The 16,927-nt window shown below is 48.7% G+C and overlaps 1 protein-coding gene across 8 annotated transcripts in view; it reads right to left on the reverse strand.

The window, feature by feature from the left end:
* Nucleotides 1-16,639, reverse strand: part of ST6GAL2 (ST6 beta-galactoside alpha-2,6-sialyltransferase 2) — a 56,315-nt gene extending 39,676 nt beyond the window's left edge. For 3 of the 8 annotated variants that reach the window (XM_061155340.1, XM_061155346.1, XM_061155341.1), the window contains exon 1: nucleotides 16,217-16,486. The gene's annotated coding sequence lies outside the window, so the exon portion shown is untranslated. Of the gene's footprint in view, nucleotides 1-15,702; nucleotides 15,865-16,216; nucleotides 16,487-16,524 lie in introns of those variants that run through there. The other 5 variants (XM_061155344.1, XM_061155347.1, XM_061155343.1 and 2 more) reach the window with 3 other exon arrangements.
* Nucleotides 16,640-16,927: the final 288 nt, after the last annotated feature.

Raw genomic sequence — 16,927 nt, forward strand, 5'->3', positions numbered from 1 at the left:
CCCACCAAGTGGAGAAACGCATGGGTGCCCCACATGCTACAGTGGGACCTGAACTCCTCAGCCAACCTCCACTGTCTCTCTTCTCTCAGCTGAAAAATTAGGAACAGCTGCTCTGAATGTCTCACAAGGTGATCGTGGGGATAGATGGAGACTGGGAGTCAGAGGGACGTGGAGCTGGAAAGAGCTTTATTATTATTGTGCATCCTCTTCTCTTGGTGGTGAAGACACAGAGGTTCCAGAACAACACTTCTGTGTGTGGTGCTACACATACATGAAAAATGAGAAATAGAGACAATGGATGACACACTGGAGATAATGAAGACATAGAGAACAATGGATGGACATCAAGGGGGAAAGGGCCAGGGGGAGGATTAACTGGCAGACTGAGGTTGACAAATATACACTATTGATACTGAATATAAAATAGATAACTGATGAGAACCGACAGTAGAGCACAGGGAACTCTGCCCAGTGCTCTCTGGTGACCTCAACGGGAAGGAAATCCAAAAGAGAGGAGATCTATGTATACACATAGCTGACTCACTTTGCTGTAGTCGCTCAGTTGTGTCCTCCTCTTTGCAACCCCATGGACTGTAGCCCGACTGGCTGCTCTGTCCATGGGCTTCCCCAGGCAAGAATACTGGCGTGGGTTGCCATTCCCTCCTCCAAGGGATCTTCCCAACCCAGAGATCAAACTCTAGCCTCCTGCGTTGCAGGCAGATTCTTTACCGTCTGAGCCACCAAGGTAGCCCATAAAATAGAAAGCTAATGAGAACCTACTGCATCACACACTCAATGTTCTGTGGTGGCCTAAATGGGAAGGAAATCTGAAAAAGAGGAAATATACTTATATATATTCGCTTTGCTATACAGCAGAAATTGACCCAACAGTGTGAAGCAGCCATACTCCAACAAAAATTAATTAAAAAAATGCAACCTCCTGGCATCTGCTCCAGACTTGAAGCAAAATCCCAGGGCCCACGCATGCATTGCATGTTGGCCCTTGGATGGCTGCGTGAGTGAGTAAAAGCTCAGGGCAGGAGAGAGAACAGACACCGCCCTCCCATGCGGTCAGGAGGTGGTTTGGCAGGAATCCCCAAACCACCCGCAGAACCACCCACAGATGCTTGTCTGACCACAGCTTCCTAGTCCCCATCACCTCTCCCTAAACCAGCCACACCCACCCTGACCCGTGCAGCCCTGTGCAGCCCTGGACCCCACAAGTGACACTGGGCTCCCAGCTGAGTCCTCTGCAGGAAAATGGGGGCTGTCACCTCAGGAACCAGCTGGGGCACCCTCCCTGGCTGTTTCCTGTGCTACCCAGCCCTGCGTCCATGCCTGCTTCTCCCACTGGCAAGGGACTTTTATCACCTGAGGCACAGATACATGAATGAAAGAAACAGCAGAGTGTAATCACGCTTACAAAAACTTTCCCATAGCATTGAATAATACTGCCTTTGTAAATCATACCCAGATTCCCATTCTACAGAAGGAAGATGTTAAGGAGCTGAGTCACAAACACCAGTTCTCTCTTCTCTGAAAGGCTGAGTGCCATTACGCAGGTCAGCTGGTCTTCCAGAGGATTTTAATTATATTCTACACAGTCCATGTACTTCCAGGCACGGGTGCTCCCAGAATGATCACCCCTTCTTCCTTTTTTCCTTTTCCACACTTTCTACTGGTTTCTGGAATGGTCTATGGTAAACACAGCTTATAACAAACCTTTCAAAAGGAACTTCTCTAAATGTCATCCCCGCCCAGCAATGTACAGATAGAAATTTTAAAACTGGCTCTCAGGCAAGGGGAGTGGGGAGGAGACCTGATTTTTAGCATTTGCCTATTTCTATGGTGTAAATATTTCCACCACAGCCAATTTCAATCTACTTATGTGTCCTTATTGAACTCAGAGGTGGGAACAGACACAGAAGCTCATCTCAGTATTTTTACTACACAGATGCAATAGATGCAAAGGACTCCTGGAGGAGAAAAGGCAGAAGGTGTGATGAAACTGTTAGGAATCGATGAGTTTTGAGAGCTGACCATCTTTGTTTTTAATATCATTTAATAATTGGCTCACAAAATTCCTAGGGGCTTCTCCGGTGGCTCAGTGCTAAAGAACCCGCCTACCAGTGTAGGAGACACAGGACATGTGGATTCAATCCATGGGTCAGGAAGATCCCCTGGGGGAGGAAATGGCAATCCATTCCAGTATTCTTGCCTGGAAAATCCCATAGACAGAGGAACTGGGCAGGTACAGTTCATGGGGTCACAAAAGAGTCAGGCATGTCTAAGCGACTGAGCTCCCATGCACAGAGTTCCTGAACATTGGCAAGGCAGCTGCAGGAACTGGGGTACCTCACCCCTCCCAGAAGAAGTCTATTCTGCAAGGGTATTCATGCCAGGGTTCCTGGTTGTTCAGACACCTGGAGGGCTTCAGGGTCCTTTAGACAGATGCAGAAAGACAAGTTCAGACTTTTGAGGAGGGTTCCATGTGGCTACCAGACAGCAGGTGTCTGTATGGCAGTGACAGGCGCACGTGGGTGTCAGTCCTGCTGGTGAAGGCTCAGCTTCGGGGACAGGGTCTCCAGCGCTGCTGCCTTTCAATGCCCAGATGACAGGATGGTGATGATAAACCTGGTTTGCTGTCCTGCTACACACATTCACATGTCTTGACTTTTATCTTAGGTACCCCACTTTTTAAGACTCTACACCATGATGTCCAAGCTCCAGGATCCATCAGGCTCAGAGGCTTTCACTTCACAGGTGAGGGTGCTAAGGTTCAGGGGAGGGTGCAAGCTCCCAGGGGAAAATGACGGGGGCTGGTAGCCAGGTCTTATCTTTTTATAAAACCACTTGCTGTTCAAAGTGCTGAAGGTACTCGATTTTATTTGCTTGCTCATCTGTACAGGCACTGACTCATTTCCAGAGGGCTAATAAGATTCATCCTCCGTGACTTATGGAAACCTCTGTGCAGCCTGTTCAGTTCTGGAGGTGACACCGAGTGGCCTGGCTGAATCTGACCAGCTGCCTATGTTTAAGCCTTGCCTGGTGGTAGAAGGGGTAGAGCTCACAGACTCCAAGTGTGCTGCTGTGTCAGTGAAAAACCTAAGAATGACCTGTGAGCTGGGCGCTCTGAATGCCTCAGTTTCATGATGAGAAACTGAGGTTAAGGGTCCATGGGACATCAGTCGGGCTGGCTTCACAGGCACACAATCGGGAGCCCTACAGGAACCCGCATGCAAAGGGCCAGCCTTGGCTTCCTGCTCCCCTGTCGCTGTCTTGGAGGTCTTAGAGTTGTGTCTTTGGTTCTGTGTATTCTAAGTGAAGCTGGAAGGGAGACCAGGACCATGGAGCGTGTGCTCCAGCAGAACAGAGGTGGAGAATATGTGGGCCCCAAGTGTGACCATGAGTCCTTGCTGCTCGTCCACGTGCGGCAGCTGAGTTTTTGTGTGGACATAAGTTTTCAACTTCCCTGGTGGCTCAGATGCTAAGAAGTCTGCCTGCAGTGCAGAAGACTCATGTTTGATCCAGGTTGGGAAGATCCCCTGGAGAAGGAAATGGCAATCCACTCCAGGATTCTTGCCTGGAGGATCCCATGGACAGGGGAGCCTGGTGGACTACAGCCCATGGGGTCAGAAAAGAGTCAGACACAATTTAGCAACTACAACAACAACATCAACAACATAGAATGTATAAACCCAAGAGTGAACCCAAAGGTTAACTATGGACTTTGGGACATTATGATGCATCAATGTAGGTTCATCGGGTTGCAACAAATAGACCATTTGGGGGGATGCTGATAATAGGGGATGCTGTGCATGTGTGAGGCAGCGTGTATACAGGAAGTCTCCATATGTTCTGCTCAATTTTGCTGGGAACCTTAAGCTGCTCTAAAAGTCTGAATTAAAAAAAAAAAAAGTAGAACAGAAAGAAGAAAAGAAAAGAGAATAACGACCACAAATTCCTCCAAAGTGGAGGCCTGGAATCTGAGACTTAGTCTGTTAGTTCCAGAGTTCATGTCTCTCACAGCGACTGCCCTCTACAGTTTACAAAGGGTCTCCCCATACTGTCAAGTCAGTGCCATATGGGTTTCAAATTAAATGTCCAGTTCTGACCTCCGGTGCACTGAAAAGAAACTTTTCACAGCTCATAAATCGTTAGAACCTGCTATAATAAAGTAAGCATCGGTATTCAAGTCTCCGAGCAGAGGTCAGGAACTGGAATCCCCCGCTGCGCCCCCAGAGCGCTCTTGTAGGTATGAATGCAATGAGATGTGTGTTGGAGAAAGAGATGGAGACAAAGGCTGATGGCAGGGAGCATGGAATCCAGGACAAGAAACCTCATCCGCCTCCCTCCTCTCCCAGGGGACAGTCTGGGGGCTGTGGAGACCATGACAAGAAGCCAACTTAGTTCTTTTCCTAAGAAGGAAATGTCTGACCTCAGCACGTTCCTGTTCCCACACTTGTTAACTGTGGCCAAAGAGCGTGAACCAGGGAGCAAGTACAGTAACAACCCTGTGAGATGCAGGATTCATGGAAGGAGTGTCCTCAGTCCCTCTCCTTGACTCCCCAGCCCTGAGGATAAAGAGTCGGTGGGTGGAACTCCACTGCTTGATGGCAACAAGCCCAAGTTTGCCATGAAAGGAGCGACTTTTACTCAACAAATATCTACAGGATCTACAGGAGGACTGTTCGAGCTGGCAACACAAAGGCAGACTAGATAAGCTCCCACATCTCGGAGTCTTTTTTTTTTTTTAATTAATTAATTAATTTTGATGGAGGATAATTACCTTACAATATTGTGATAATCTTGCTATACATCGACATGAATCACATGTGCACATGTGTCCCACCATCCTGAAAACCCCTCCCACCTCCCTCCGCACCTCATCCCTCTGGGTTGTCCCAGAGCACCGGCTTTGGGTGCCCTGCTTCACGCATTGAACTTGCACTGGTCATCTGTTTTACATATGGTAATATACATATTTCAATGCTATTCTCTCAAATTATCCCACCCTCGGCTTCTCCCACAGAGTCCAAAAGTCTATTCTTTACGTCTGTGTTTCCTTTGCTGCCCTACATGTAGGATCGTTGTTCAGTTCAGTTCAGTCACTCAGTCATGTCCAACTCTTTGCAACCCCATGGAGTAGAGCACGCCAGGCTTCCCTGACCATCACCAACTCCCGGAGCCTGCTCAAACACATGTCCATCAAGTCGGTGATGCCATCCAATTATCTCATCCTCTGTTGTCCCCTTTTCCTCCCACCTTCAATCTTTCACAGCATCAGGGTCTTTCCCAATGAGTCAGTTCTTTGCATCAGTGGCCAAGGTATTGAAGTTTCAGCTTCAGCATCAGTTCTTTCAATGAATATTCAGGACTGATTTCCTTTATGATCGACTGGTTTGATTTTCTTGCAGTCCAAGGGACTCTCAAGAGTCTTCTCCAACACTGCAGTTCAAAGGCAGCAATTCTTTGGTGCTCAGCTTTCTTTATAGTCCAACTCTCACATCCATACATGACTACTGGAAAAACCATAGCTTTGACTAGGCAGATCTTTGTTGGCAAAGTAATGTCTCCGCTTTTTAATATGCTATCTAGGTTGGTCATAGCTTTTCTTCCAAGGAACAAATGTCTTTTAATTTCATGGCTGCAGTCACCATCTGCAGTGATTTTGGAGCCCAAGAAAATAAAGTCTGTGACTGTTTCCCCATCTATATGTCATGAAGTGATGGGACTGTACACCATGATCTTAGTTTTTGTATGTTGAGTTTTAAGCCAGCTTTTTCACTCTCCTCTTTCACTTTCATCAAAAAGTTCTTCAGTTCCTCTTTGCTTCCTGCCATAAAGGTAGTGTTACCTGGATATCTGAGGTAATTGATATTTCTCCCAGCAATCTTGATTCCAGCTTGTGCTTCATCCAGCCTGGCATTTCGCATGATGTACTCTGCATAGAAGTTAAATAAACAAGGTGACAATATACAGCCTTGATGTACTCCTTTCCCAATTTGGAACCAGTCCATTGTTCCCATGTCCGGTTCTAATTGTTGCTTCTTGACCTGCATACAGGTTTCTCAGGAGGCAGGTAAGGTGGTCTGGTATTCCCATCTCTTGAAGAATTTTCCACAGTTTGCTGTGATCCACATAGTCAAAGGATTTGGTGTAGTCAATAAAGCAGAAGTAGATGTTTTTCTGGAACACTCTTGCTTTTTCTATGACCCTCTCTATGAGGCTGAAGCTGCAGACCCCCGAACTCCGAGGGGATCCCCTCCCCTGACAGCTGTCGCCCCTCACCCGTCCTGATATGCAGCTCAGCTGGATAGAGCAGACGCCTGGCCTCTACTCCTGGGAGACAGAGCATCTTTATTTACCTGTTTGTCAGGTTTGCTTGTGTTTCAGGTGGTAAGGAATCTGCCTACAATGCAGGAGAACTGTTCAATCCCTGGGTCAGCAAGATCCCCTGGAGAAGGGAACGGCAACCCACTCCAGTATTCTTGCCTGGAGAATCCCATGGACAGAGGAGCCAGGAGGGCTATAGTTCATGGGGTTGCAAAGAGCCTGACATGACTGAGCACACACACAGCACAAACAAGGGAAAGGCAGGACCTCTTTTAAGATCTGAATTATTCATCATCAGCTTCAAGGAAGCCACAAAACTCTTGACTTTGAGGTTCTCTGCCTGAGAGTAAATCTTCTCAAGCAGTCCAAAGCAGTTGGAAAAAAAAGAAAACCGAACCAACATGCAAAACACTCAGCCCACTGCAAAGGTCAAGGCTGAGTTCACACCCTCTCCTGAAATGTTGGGATCCACTGGAAACCAGCTTCAATAACCCATGGTTCTGAATTCCCAGAAGAACACAGCACAAGTTGGTGAGCTAGTTTGATCACAGGCTTAGGCCTTCCTGACTGGCATCAGAATTTCAGAACCCAGTAAGAGAACTTTCTACCCACTTCCAGTTATCAAAGACCTTGTCCAGGACAACAACATAATTAAAAAGTGCAGAGAAACCAACTGGTAATGCAGACCTCATTAAGTTGGCACAGCGTGACTCATGAGGAAAATTAAAAGGGCTCGAGGGTGTGCAGAGCGCTAAGGTCCTTCACAAAATGGAACCGTTTTCACAGATTTTCAATTTTAATTTATTACCACAAATAGCAGTAGCACTGAATGCTGTGGGAGTCAACCCAGGCCTGTGACAGTGGACGGTGCAGTGCTAAGTCAGGTCAGACGCTTTGTGACCCCATGGACTACAGTCCGCCAGGCTCCTCTATGGGAGCCTGTCTATGGGAATCTCCAGGCAAGAATGCTGGAGTGACTTGCTCTGCCCTCCTCCAGGGGATCTTCCCAACCCAGGGATTGAACACACGTCTCTTACATCTCCTGCACTGGCAGGTGGGTTCTTTACCACTAGCGCCACCTGGGAAGCCCAACAGCAGATGGAGTTTCCTCCAAAGAGCTTCCTTTGCCAGGTGGGTATGTCCAGGACAGACCTGGGTCTGTGAGACTTTGTGGAGATCCCGAGCGGTGGTGGTGCTGGGGGTTGTCACCGGATGGAACTGCTGCACTGCAACGTGGCTGCTAACGACCAACACACATGCTATCATTAAAATCCACTTAACTGGATTATGAAAGCGATTTAAAATGACTTCCTTGGGTGAGAGGAAAGCCACGCTTAGGTTCCTCTCTGTTCATTTGCAAGTCATCCCTTGTATCTTAAGCATACTTAAATGGAGCAAGAACAGTTTATTCAAGCGCTCCATGTACTTTTTTTTTTTTAAACTCCATATGCTTTCATTAAACTCCTGCAATGTTCTATTTACCACGAAGAATCACTTGAAGTCCCTAACTTCAACCACTGGTGACAGTCTTTATTTTCATTCTAGTATGGGTTCAGAGTAATGGAAAGAGTTCCTTTAATTAACTGACTCACCCAGGGCTGCCCTGAGCCCTCACTTGATCTTTTGGGAAAGCAGTGCAGAGCGCTTAGCACATAGAGGATGTAGTCTGGGAAGATGCTTGGAAAATACAGGAAGTGCCATATAAGCTCTCATGAATCCAAATGCAGCTGACCCTCTGTCCCGGGAAGTTGTCCTCAGTCTGGGTGGTTGTCTCCTGCAGGGAGTGCTGTCAGAACGCGTAATGGCCATGTGTGACACTCAGGCCAGGTGTGACACCCTGGTGGGGACACAGCACAGAACATCTCTGGCTTCTCACCAAAGGTGTCTGTTACCTTCACCTGCACCGGGTGGGCCAGAACTCAGAGTCAAAGCACTGCACTTACAATTCTTTGTGGCCAGCTGAGATTTTATACTTTCTCGCCTAGGGACCTTCCCCAAATTTTAATATCTGTTCATGGGCAAGCAGAAAAAAAAAAACGCAGCCCAACCACAACCACCACCAGCCCGTCCCTGGGGACCAGCCTTATTATCCCACCAGGGGCTGCTAATGTGTGTGGCTCTGATTGTTAGGATTTGATACGTTTATGAAGCCGAGATGAGTGCTTTTGTAAACTCTCCCTGGGAAGGTCCTACCCAATTTATTTACTAATTACCAGCCAACTACACATGTCCCTCACTTCCGAACGCTCTGTTAAAGAAAGGAACAAAGATGCCCAACCACATCTGGGATCATTATGAAAAGAGAGGCGCTTTTCAGGCGTTCTCTGTGAGATTCAGGGAGGCATACAAATAATAGGGTTGAATGGTTTAAGTCTGATTTCCTAAAGTAGCTAGCAAAATGTGAGAAAAGGAAGGCCTGCTCCAGACCTGATGTGTTCCATGATGTCACTGTCCTGGCACCTGGATATCATCAGATGCTTGAGGTTTTTCTCAGTTGGTAAAGAATTGTCTGTAATACGGGAGACCCAGATTCAATCCCTGGGTGGGTAAGATCCCCTGGAGAAGGGAATGGCAACCCACTCCAGTATTCTGGCCTGGAGAATCCCGTGGACAGAGGAGCCTGGCAGGCTGCAGTCCATGGGGTCGCAAAGAGTCAGACACAAATAAGCGACTGACACTTTCACTTTTGTGTATCTTGGTGTGAACTTTGCCATCTGTCCCCTGTTCTCCCCACACAAGCAAGGGTGCGTTCTGTTCACCCTACAAACTGCCAGACACCAAAGGAAGGACACTTGGTTTTGAGGTACACAGGTGACTGGACATCCCAAGGTACTTGACTTTAAGCAAAAATGTCCTTGGCAAGCACACAGGATAAACAAGGGGAATGTTGAAATATCTTACTGCAACCCTCAGTCCTGCTTTCATCCACCATGTAAAAACACAGTATAAAGCAAGCACACACACGCACACACCTGACTTTCCTCCTCTAATCCTGTTCTGAAACTACCTCCCCCCACAGGGAACTTGAGCTTTGATGCCAGGAGTCCAGTCACCTGGCCCAGCCCAACACCCTAGATGCACCCTAGACACCCTGCTGGAGCTGCCACTGCAGGATCTGGGCCCAAGGATGAAACACATCCTGCACCTACCTGGGTACCTGAAGACGCTGATGCTATAAGAACCCTCACACTGCACACACAGAGAAAAAAGTGCGGGTTCCCACATGCAGTCTTTGCTGTTGTGCAGTCGCTCGGTCATGTCCGACTCTTTTGTGACCCCCCGGACTGTAGCCCGCCAGGCTCCTCTGTCCATGGAATTCTCCAGGCAAGAATACTGGAGTGGATTGCCATTTCTTTCTCTAACACATGGTCTACTTATAATAAACTAAGAGTGCAGTTTAAACGTTAAATGTTTTTGAGATCTTCCTACCCCACTGATACTGTGGAATTCTCCAGAGATCACTGATACAGGAAGAAGAGTGTTCTCCAGGTCAGAAAGCCAGGGTTCTGATCCTAAGTTTGTTTCTCAGCAGCTGTGAATCCCAGCCAGGAATGTTTACTTGTCATGATTCACATTTTCTCTCCTCATATCTGACATAAAGTCACATCAGTCCCAGGATGTGTTCCTCCCATATTTAAGTGTGAGTGTGTGTTAGGATGTGTGTGTGCTTGTGTCGTCTTTTAAAAGGTAGTCCTCCTTTTTTTTTTTTTTTGGTACTGGGTCTTCTCAGGGGTATAATTTTCCCAATTGTAAAATATAATTTATACAGTAAGACCCTTCTTCTAATAGGAAAAGCAAATTCATTCATTTAATCATGCACCTAGAGTCTGACATTGTCATTGGATTAACTGTATCATTTAGAAAACAAATTCCATATTAATTGCACTTTTTCTTACCCATCTGTGGCCAGAGGTACAAATACAGGTTTTAACACACTGCAAGAAAGCCATCAATAGACTTTCAAGGAAGTTACTTTTCACATTAATTTCTGATTCATGAAAACTATTGGGGTATCTACAAGATTTACCTTTTCCCAAATGTAATTTAAAGCCAAGTCATTCTATGCTTAGTCACTCAGTCATGGCCAACTCTTTTGTGATGCCATGGACTGTAGACTTTCAGGCTCCTCTGTCCATAGGATTTCCCAGGCAAGAATACCGTTTGCTATTTTCTACTCCAGAAAGTCATTCTAGAAGCCACAATAATTAGCAACATGCAAGAACTTGTACTTGAAAAATTTGTATAATTTGAACGCAGAAAACCAATGGTTCTGAAGTTAACATAGCATTCTCCTCTCAGGCTCAAATCCTAGAAGCAGCCTAGCATAGCACTAAGTATGTGAATTTTAAATTTCTGAAAACAGAAGCGTCTCATCAAGACACTGCAGGATTTTTCTTTACGATGTATTCTCTAATGCCTTAGCCAATATAGTTCTAAACATCCCAAGAGGCTACTTTCTAGGCTTGTACTCTTCAACGACCCAATAACTCAAAAGTGTGTTAGTTACTCAAGCGTTTCTGACTCTTTGCGACCCCATAGACTGTAGCCTGGCAGGTTCCTCTGCCCATGGGATTTTCCAAGCAAGAATACTGGAGCTGGTATTGCCATTCCCTTCTCAAGGGGATCTTTCCAACTCAGGGATTGAACCCAGGTCTCCTGCATTGCAGACAAATTCTTTACTGTCTGAGCCACTGGGGAAGCCTCAAAGCACAGGGGTAATTCTCTTAAATCTTAGCTTATATTTTTCTTTGGAAATGTCACTGCTGTCATACCCCGTGAGCCTGAATTTCATCCTACTACTTCATGACTGGATATCCCAAATGGCCTGGGCCACCTTTCAGCTGCAACTCAAGCTTCCGTCTGCCTCCAGGTTCCAAAAGACAAGGGCTCCAGGCTCTGCACTTGCAGCCTGGACTACCTTCTGGAGCCAGCACACCCAGGGGGGCTGGGAGCTCCCAGTCAGTGCCCTTCCTCTTCAGAGTGGTATCTCATGTTGCTGCATGGCCTTTATAGACACTCAAGTTCAGTTCAGTCGTCACTCAGTCATATCTGACTCTTTGCTACCCCATGGACTGCAGCACACCAGGCTTCCCTGTCCTTGACCAACTCCCAAAACCTGCTCAAATCCATGTCCATCAAGTCAGTGATGCCATCCAGCCATCTCATCCTGTCACCCCCTTTTCCTCCTGCCTTCAATCTTGCCCAGCATCAGGGTGTTTTCCAATGAGTCAGTTCCTCGCATCAGGTGGCCAAAGTATTGGTGCTTCAGCTTCAGCATCAGTCCTTCCAGTGAATCTTCAGGACCGATTTCTTTTATGATTGACTGGTTTGATCTCCTTGCAGTCCCTTCTCAAGAGTCTTCTTCACCACAGTTCTAAAGCATTACTTCTTTGGTGCTCAGCTTTCTTTATGGTCCAACTCTCACATCCATACATGACTACTGGAAAAACCACAGCTTTGACTAGATGAACCTTTGTTGGCAAAGTAATGTCTCTGCTTTGTAATATGCTGTCAAGGTTGATCATAGCTTTTTTCCCAAGGAGCAAGTGTCTTTTAATTTCATGGCTGCAATCACCATCTGCAGTGATTTCGGAGCCCAAGAGAATAAAGTGTGTCACTGTTTCCACTGTTTCCCCTTCTATTTGCCATGAAGTGATGGGACCGGATGCCATGATCTTAGTTTTTTGAATGTTGAGTTTTAAGCCAACTTTTTCACTTTCCTCTTTCACTTTCATCAAGAGGTTCCTCAGTTCCTTTCTTTCCTCAAGGTGGTGTCATCTGCATTTGGAGACACCCAAGGCCAAGTTCAGATCCCAGCTCTGTTCTCACTCTTGAGGCAGCCACCTCCTCCTTCTGAGCTCAGTCTCATAGCATGGCCCAGGTTGTGGCCAAGGTGTCCCTGATGCCCTGTGCAGGCATAACAGCAGGGTGGGGCATGAAATATCTCAAAGCAGAGGCTCTGATTATTCTTGGCATCACTGCTCTCCCCAGGACTATGGGCTGTTGGAAGGGATGTCCAGTATGGATAACTAAAGTTTCCTTCTCTTCTGAGCAGGGGAATCAGCTTTTTGATACGCCAGAAAACACAATTATCCATTCCACGCAATCCCCATGCCAGAGGACACCTTGGAGAGAGTTTAACCTGAGTCTTCATCTGGCAGCCCTGAAAACCACGCAGGTCCCTACAGGACTCGGGACCGAGAGGTCTCCTTGCTGCTTCATTCTTTGAGAAAGTCCAGGGCAAAACTGCTACCCCAACCCTCACACTTGTTAGAAAAAACATCAGCCTGGAACTGGGGATTCTTTCCTGGAGAAGACCACAGTGGGCAGCGGAAAGCAGGAGGGGTATGGACAGGTATGTTCAGACAAGTCCCCGAGAGTGTGTGGTGGTGCTCTGATGTCATTCCATCCACAGGGCAATGCCATGCCAAAGCAGGAGGGACTTGGTGCTGAGAGGCAGACCGGAACCTGCCTAAGGCCAAGGGAAGACAGTAGGCAGACCACTGCGGGAAACCCAGCTTTTAACAAGTGGCAGGTCTAGGATGGACGTGAAAGCTGGACCAAACTACTGGCTCAGGACTGCTCAGGCCAGTCCCACACCCTTTACATTAGGGCCACCACTTCACCCACAGGCCAGGTGTGTTCCATGCATTTTGAATTGCATTTCTTCCCCATCAATTTAGGGGGACGGGATGCGGCTTAGAATTTAAGATCAGGATGGAATTTTGTAAGAGTCATAAAAAAACCCATGCTTCTGCCCAAGCCCCATGTTTACACATAAATCACTCAAAAGTAGAAAAATGGCAGATGTAGTAATCCACAGACTGATGTTTATACATAAGAGTAGCTGGTCACCTCTTCCAGCACAGTCAGGGTTTGGACTTTGACACCAACCTGTTAAGAACATTGAAAACTGCTGTGTAAATTACAGCTGCACAGTCCTGATTCCAAAACTAGTATCTGATTCTATGTAATTATTTCTCTTACTGTCAGTTGTCAGTTTAATCCCCTAGTTCTTTTTTTTATTTTCCCCTAGTTCTTTTTAAAGGAGTGTTCAATGATTAAAATTGCAAAGCTTGACATACACCTACCTTGAAGGCACTATCTTTGCTAAGACATTCAAGCAAGAAGAGTAAAGTAGTTCACTTAATTTAAGCAATTAAAAATTAAGATGATACAATAGAAGATCCAGGAGGGAGACAAAACACTGTATACTTAGGTGAATATTAAAACAAAGGCTGTTCCAATTATTAATGCATAAGACATTTTTTATGCAAAAGCATCAAGAATGAGACACCAAATCCAGACATTAATTAGAAGTTTCTCAAACGGCAAATATCTCCAAGTTTCTGGAAAGGAACTTGTCATTGGCTTACCTAAGCAATAGGTACAAAAGTATAGAAATAAGTTGGTATTTTTGTAGAAAAACTTAAGCACTGAGAAACACTTGGATAAACTGTAGACACAGAGGATAAAACTCCAGTTAGTATAAGCATTCACACACTGCATCATCTCAGGAAAAGGAGAATCTCAGAAAAAAAGAGCTCCGGAAACAACATCTACAGGAATTTCTCAGCAACCACTTCACTGTTTGATCTCACAGGCTGGCCACAAATCCTTCCCCAGACCCAACTGACGTGTTCACCCATGAGTAAACCTTTCCCTCTTAATTATCCTCATCAGAGACTGAGCACCGCTGCCTGCTCTTCTCTACATAATAAATCCATTCACATATTTTCAGATGTGAAGTTATCTCAGCTTTGAATCCTCCAGTCTAAATGCCCTCAATTCTTTATCTTTACTTCCCAGATCGCAGGTACCACTTACTACACTCACCAAATGCTGCTTTCTGCTTTGAGCTCTCTCCCACCTTCTGCCCTTCTTGTCTGAACTGTGGGGCTCAGAACCCCACTAAGAGCTGAGGCTTATCACACAGTTTCTACAGAGATTTAGTAAAAAGCTCCAGAAGCTTCACCTGCACCAAGCAGAAAGGAATACCCCAGTTTACCTCACTCACAACAAAAATTTTATCAAGAATTCCAACATGTTTGAGTGACTTTTCTTAAACTCAGCTGTAAAATTCAAGGCAATTCTTCCCCTAGTTTCCAGCACTCCCCACTCCCTACTGCCAACAGTTTTCCTGATGCATTAGTGGGAAATGCGAGCCTTCAAGGGTTGGAAAAATTTTGGTTGCCAGTTTCAGAAAAATAGCGGGTAAAAATAAGCTCAAGGCCACACATCATTTCTCCTTTTAAAAGAAAACGTCAACCCCAAGTTTGCAACATCAGCATTTCATTTATGAAACCCACGGGTCATGAATTTTATTTCAATATGGCAAAGTATGTCGACCAAAATTTCAAAAAAGAAAAAAAGTAACTATCGAGTAACCCGCCCTAGGCTTTAAAATGTGCAGAAAGTACTTAAAATGCTTTTCGAGTCCCCCAGCAATGTCCTCACCAAGCAGACAGCCGACCGAGCTGGGCATCAGCTGGCCCCTTCCCGATCAGAACGCCAACCGCACACAAAGCAAAGATTCCGACCAAATATGGTTTGCCTCTCCTCAATTTTTCAGCCTGATCACTAAAAATACGTTCACAACCAATCCAGCCAAGCATTACTCTTCTCCCAAAGTGCTTCTCGGATTATAAAACAGCTTTGAAAGTTCAGCCTGACAAAACAAACACGGTACCAGGGGGAGAGACCTGGAAGGCGTTCGAAAAAAGTCTCATTTAAATTCCTGGAAAGCACGGCTTCTCAAACAGCTATTCGGATCGCTCTGGAAGGAGGCAGCAGCCGCTTCGCTCCAGCCAGGAGTTTCACTCCGCTCCACCCCCCTGCATCGCGAAATCCGAATGAGATGGACGATGCATTCCGTACCCACGAGTGCAACAGATCTCCTTTCGGTACACGGTGGAAAGTGGGACAACTTCGAAGCCGCCCTCCTCGCGCCAGTGCGCAAGAACGAACAGCCCACTGCTCAGGATTCACAAGATCCTTCTGCCCCAAACGTTTCAGCTACAGCAAACTAGAGATCAGGCTTTAAGAAACGCAGTTGTGCCTGCGGGTGGGGTCGAGAAGACAATTAAAGACCTCGAGCCCCTTCCAGAGTCAAAATTAAAGATCAGGGTCAGAGTCACCGGGGCACACTGTGTCCTCCCATCTCCAGAGCGCAAGCCTTCCGGCGGGCTCACCTCTCGAGGAATTTCCTGCTTCTCCCCCCAAAACTGTCTTTAGCGTTCCCCCACACCCCACCACAGGTCTGGGAGCGGGTCGCCGAGTCTAACTCAGTGCCGACGTGCACCCGGGCTCCGGCGACTCAGCGGCAGCCGCCTGACACCGCCCGACCCCGAGCCCTCGGTCGCCCACCTTCTCTGTACTCTGCGCCTCCCGGCGCCCGACCCCGCGGCGTGGAGTCGGGGACGAGCGTGTCACATCTTCTCCCGCGGCCGCTCGGGCGCGCGCCACGCGCTCCAACAATCGCACCGACTGGAGCCGAGAGCCGGGGCCCAGGCGCCAGACGCGCGCGCGGCTCAGCGGCTCCCGCAGCGGCCGCCCGCCTCCGCCGAGCAGTCTCCCGGCTCAGCCCCAGAGACCCGGCGGCCTGCGCTCGCCTCCCGGGCGACCAGCTGGGTCTCCTCCGGTCCTGATCGCTCGGTGCTGGGCGGCGAAAGCGAGCGCGGGGGGCTCGGCCTCCCGGCCGGCGCGGTGTTGCGCTCAGCCCGCGCCGCGCGCCTCATTGTTCCAGGCGGCGGCTCCCTGCTCCCAGCCCCCGCGCAGAGCCTGCGCCGCGCCCCGCCCCGCGCTCCCCAGCGCCCACCCCTTGCCCCCCTCCCCTCCGCCTCGGCGGCTTCCTCCGGCCTCCCCTTGCTGCCGGGCTCACCTAGCGGGCGGCAACTGGCCTCGGCAAGTTCCGCGACCACTCCCCACTGCCTGGCCCCGCTGCCTAGAGGCGGTGGCGCAAGGGGTACAAGGTGGGCGCTCCCCGGCTGCGAGCCGTGCCCCGCTGGTGGCACAGAGTGATCGTAGACTGGGGCGTCTCGGCGGCCTGTAAAGGCACGCCTGTCCCCGCCGCCGCTGCCAGCCAGCCCCGGTCCTCCGAGGGTCACCTGCACGGGCTCCGCCCGGCACCGCGCGCCGCAGCCGCGGGCACTCGGGCCTGGCCGACGGCGGGGATGCACGGACTAGTACCTGCTGTGAGCTGCGGGGCGAAGGTCTGGGCGCCTGGCTCCGCGGAAGTGAGTCTTTGTGCGCCCCGCTCCGACACACCCTCCCGCGGCGCTGAAGGCCGGGCTACCTGCACGCGAGGCAGCGCCCCGGAGCGGGCCAGGTGGGGCGCAGGGGAACAAGCGCAGCATCCTCCCGGCCAGCGGCTCCCTTTGTTCCGCCCCCTCGGCGGCTCCGCACCGCCGCTCGGCCCTCGCTCCCGGGAGCTCCTCGGAGGCGGCAGGGGTCGGAATTGCAGCGGGAGTAGCCACCTGCCCCTGGGAATTCCCTAATGCACAGTCTGCCCGGCCATCCTCGCCGGGCCGGCAAAGTTCTCCGGACCGCGGCCCCCAGGCTGCTGGCCCGGTGCGCGGAAAACCGGCGCCGG

Source organism: Dama dama, chromosome 11 (genome assembly GCF_033118175.1).
Source record: "Dama dama isolate Ldn47 chromosome 11, ASM3311817v1, whole genome shotgun sequence".
NCBI lineage: Eukaryota > Metazoa > Chordata > Mammalia > Artiodactyla > Cervidae > Dama > Dama dama.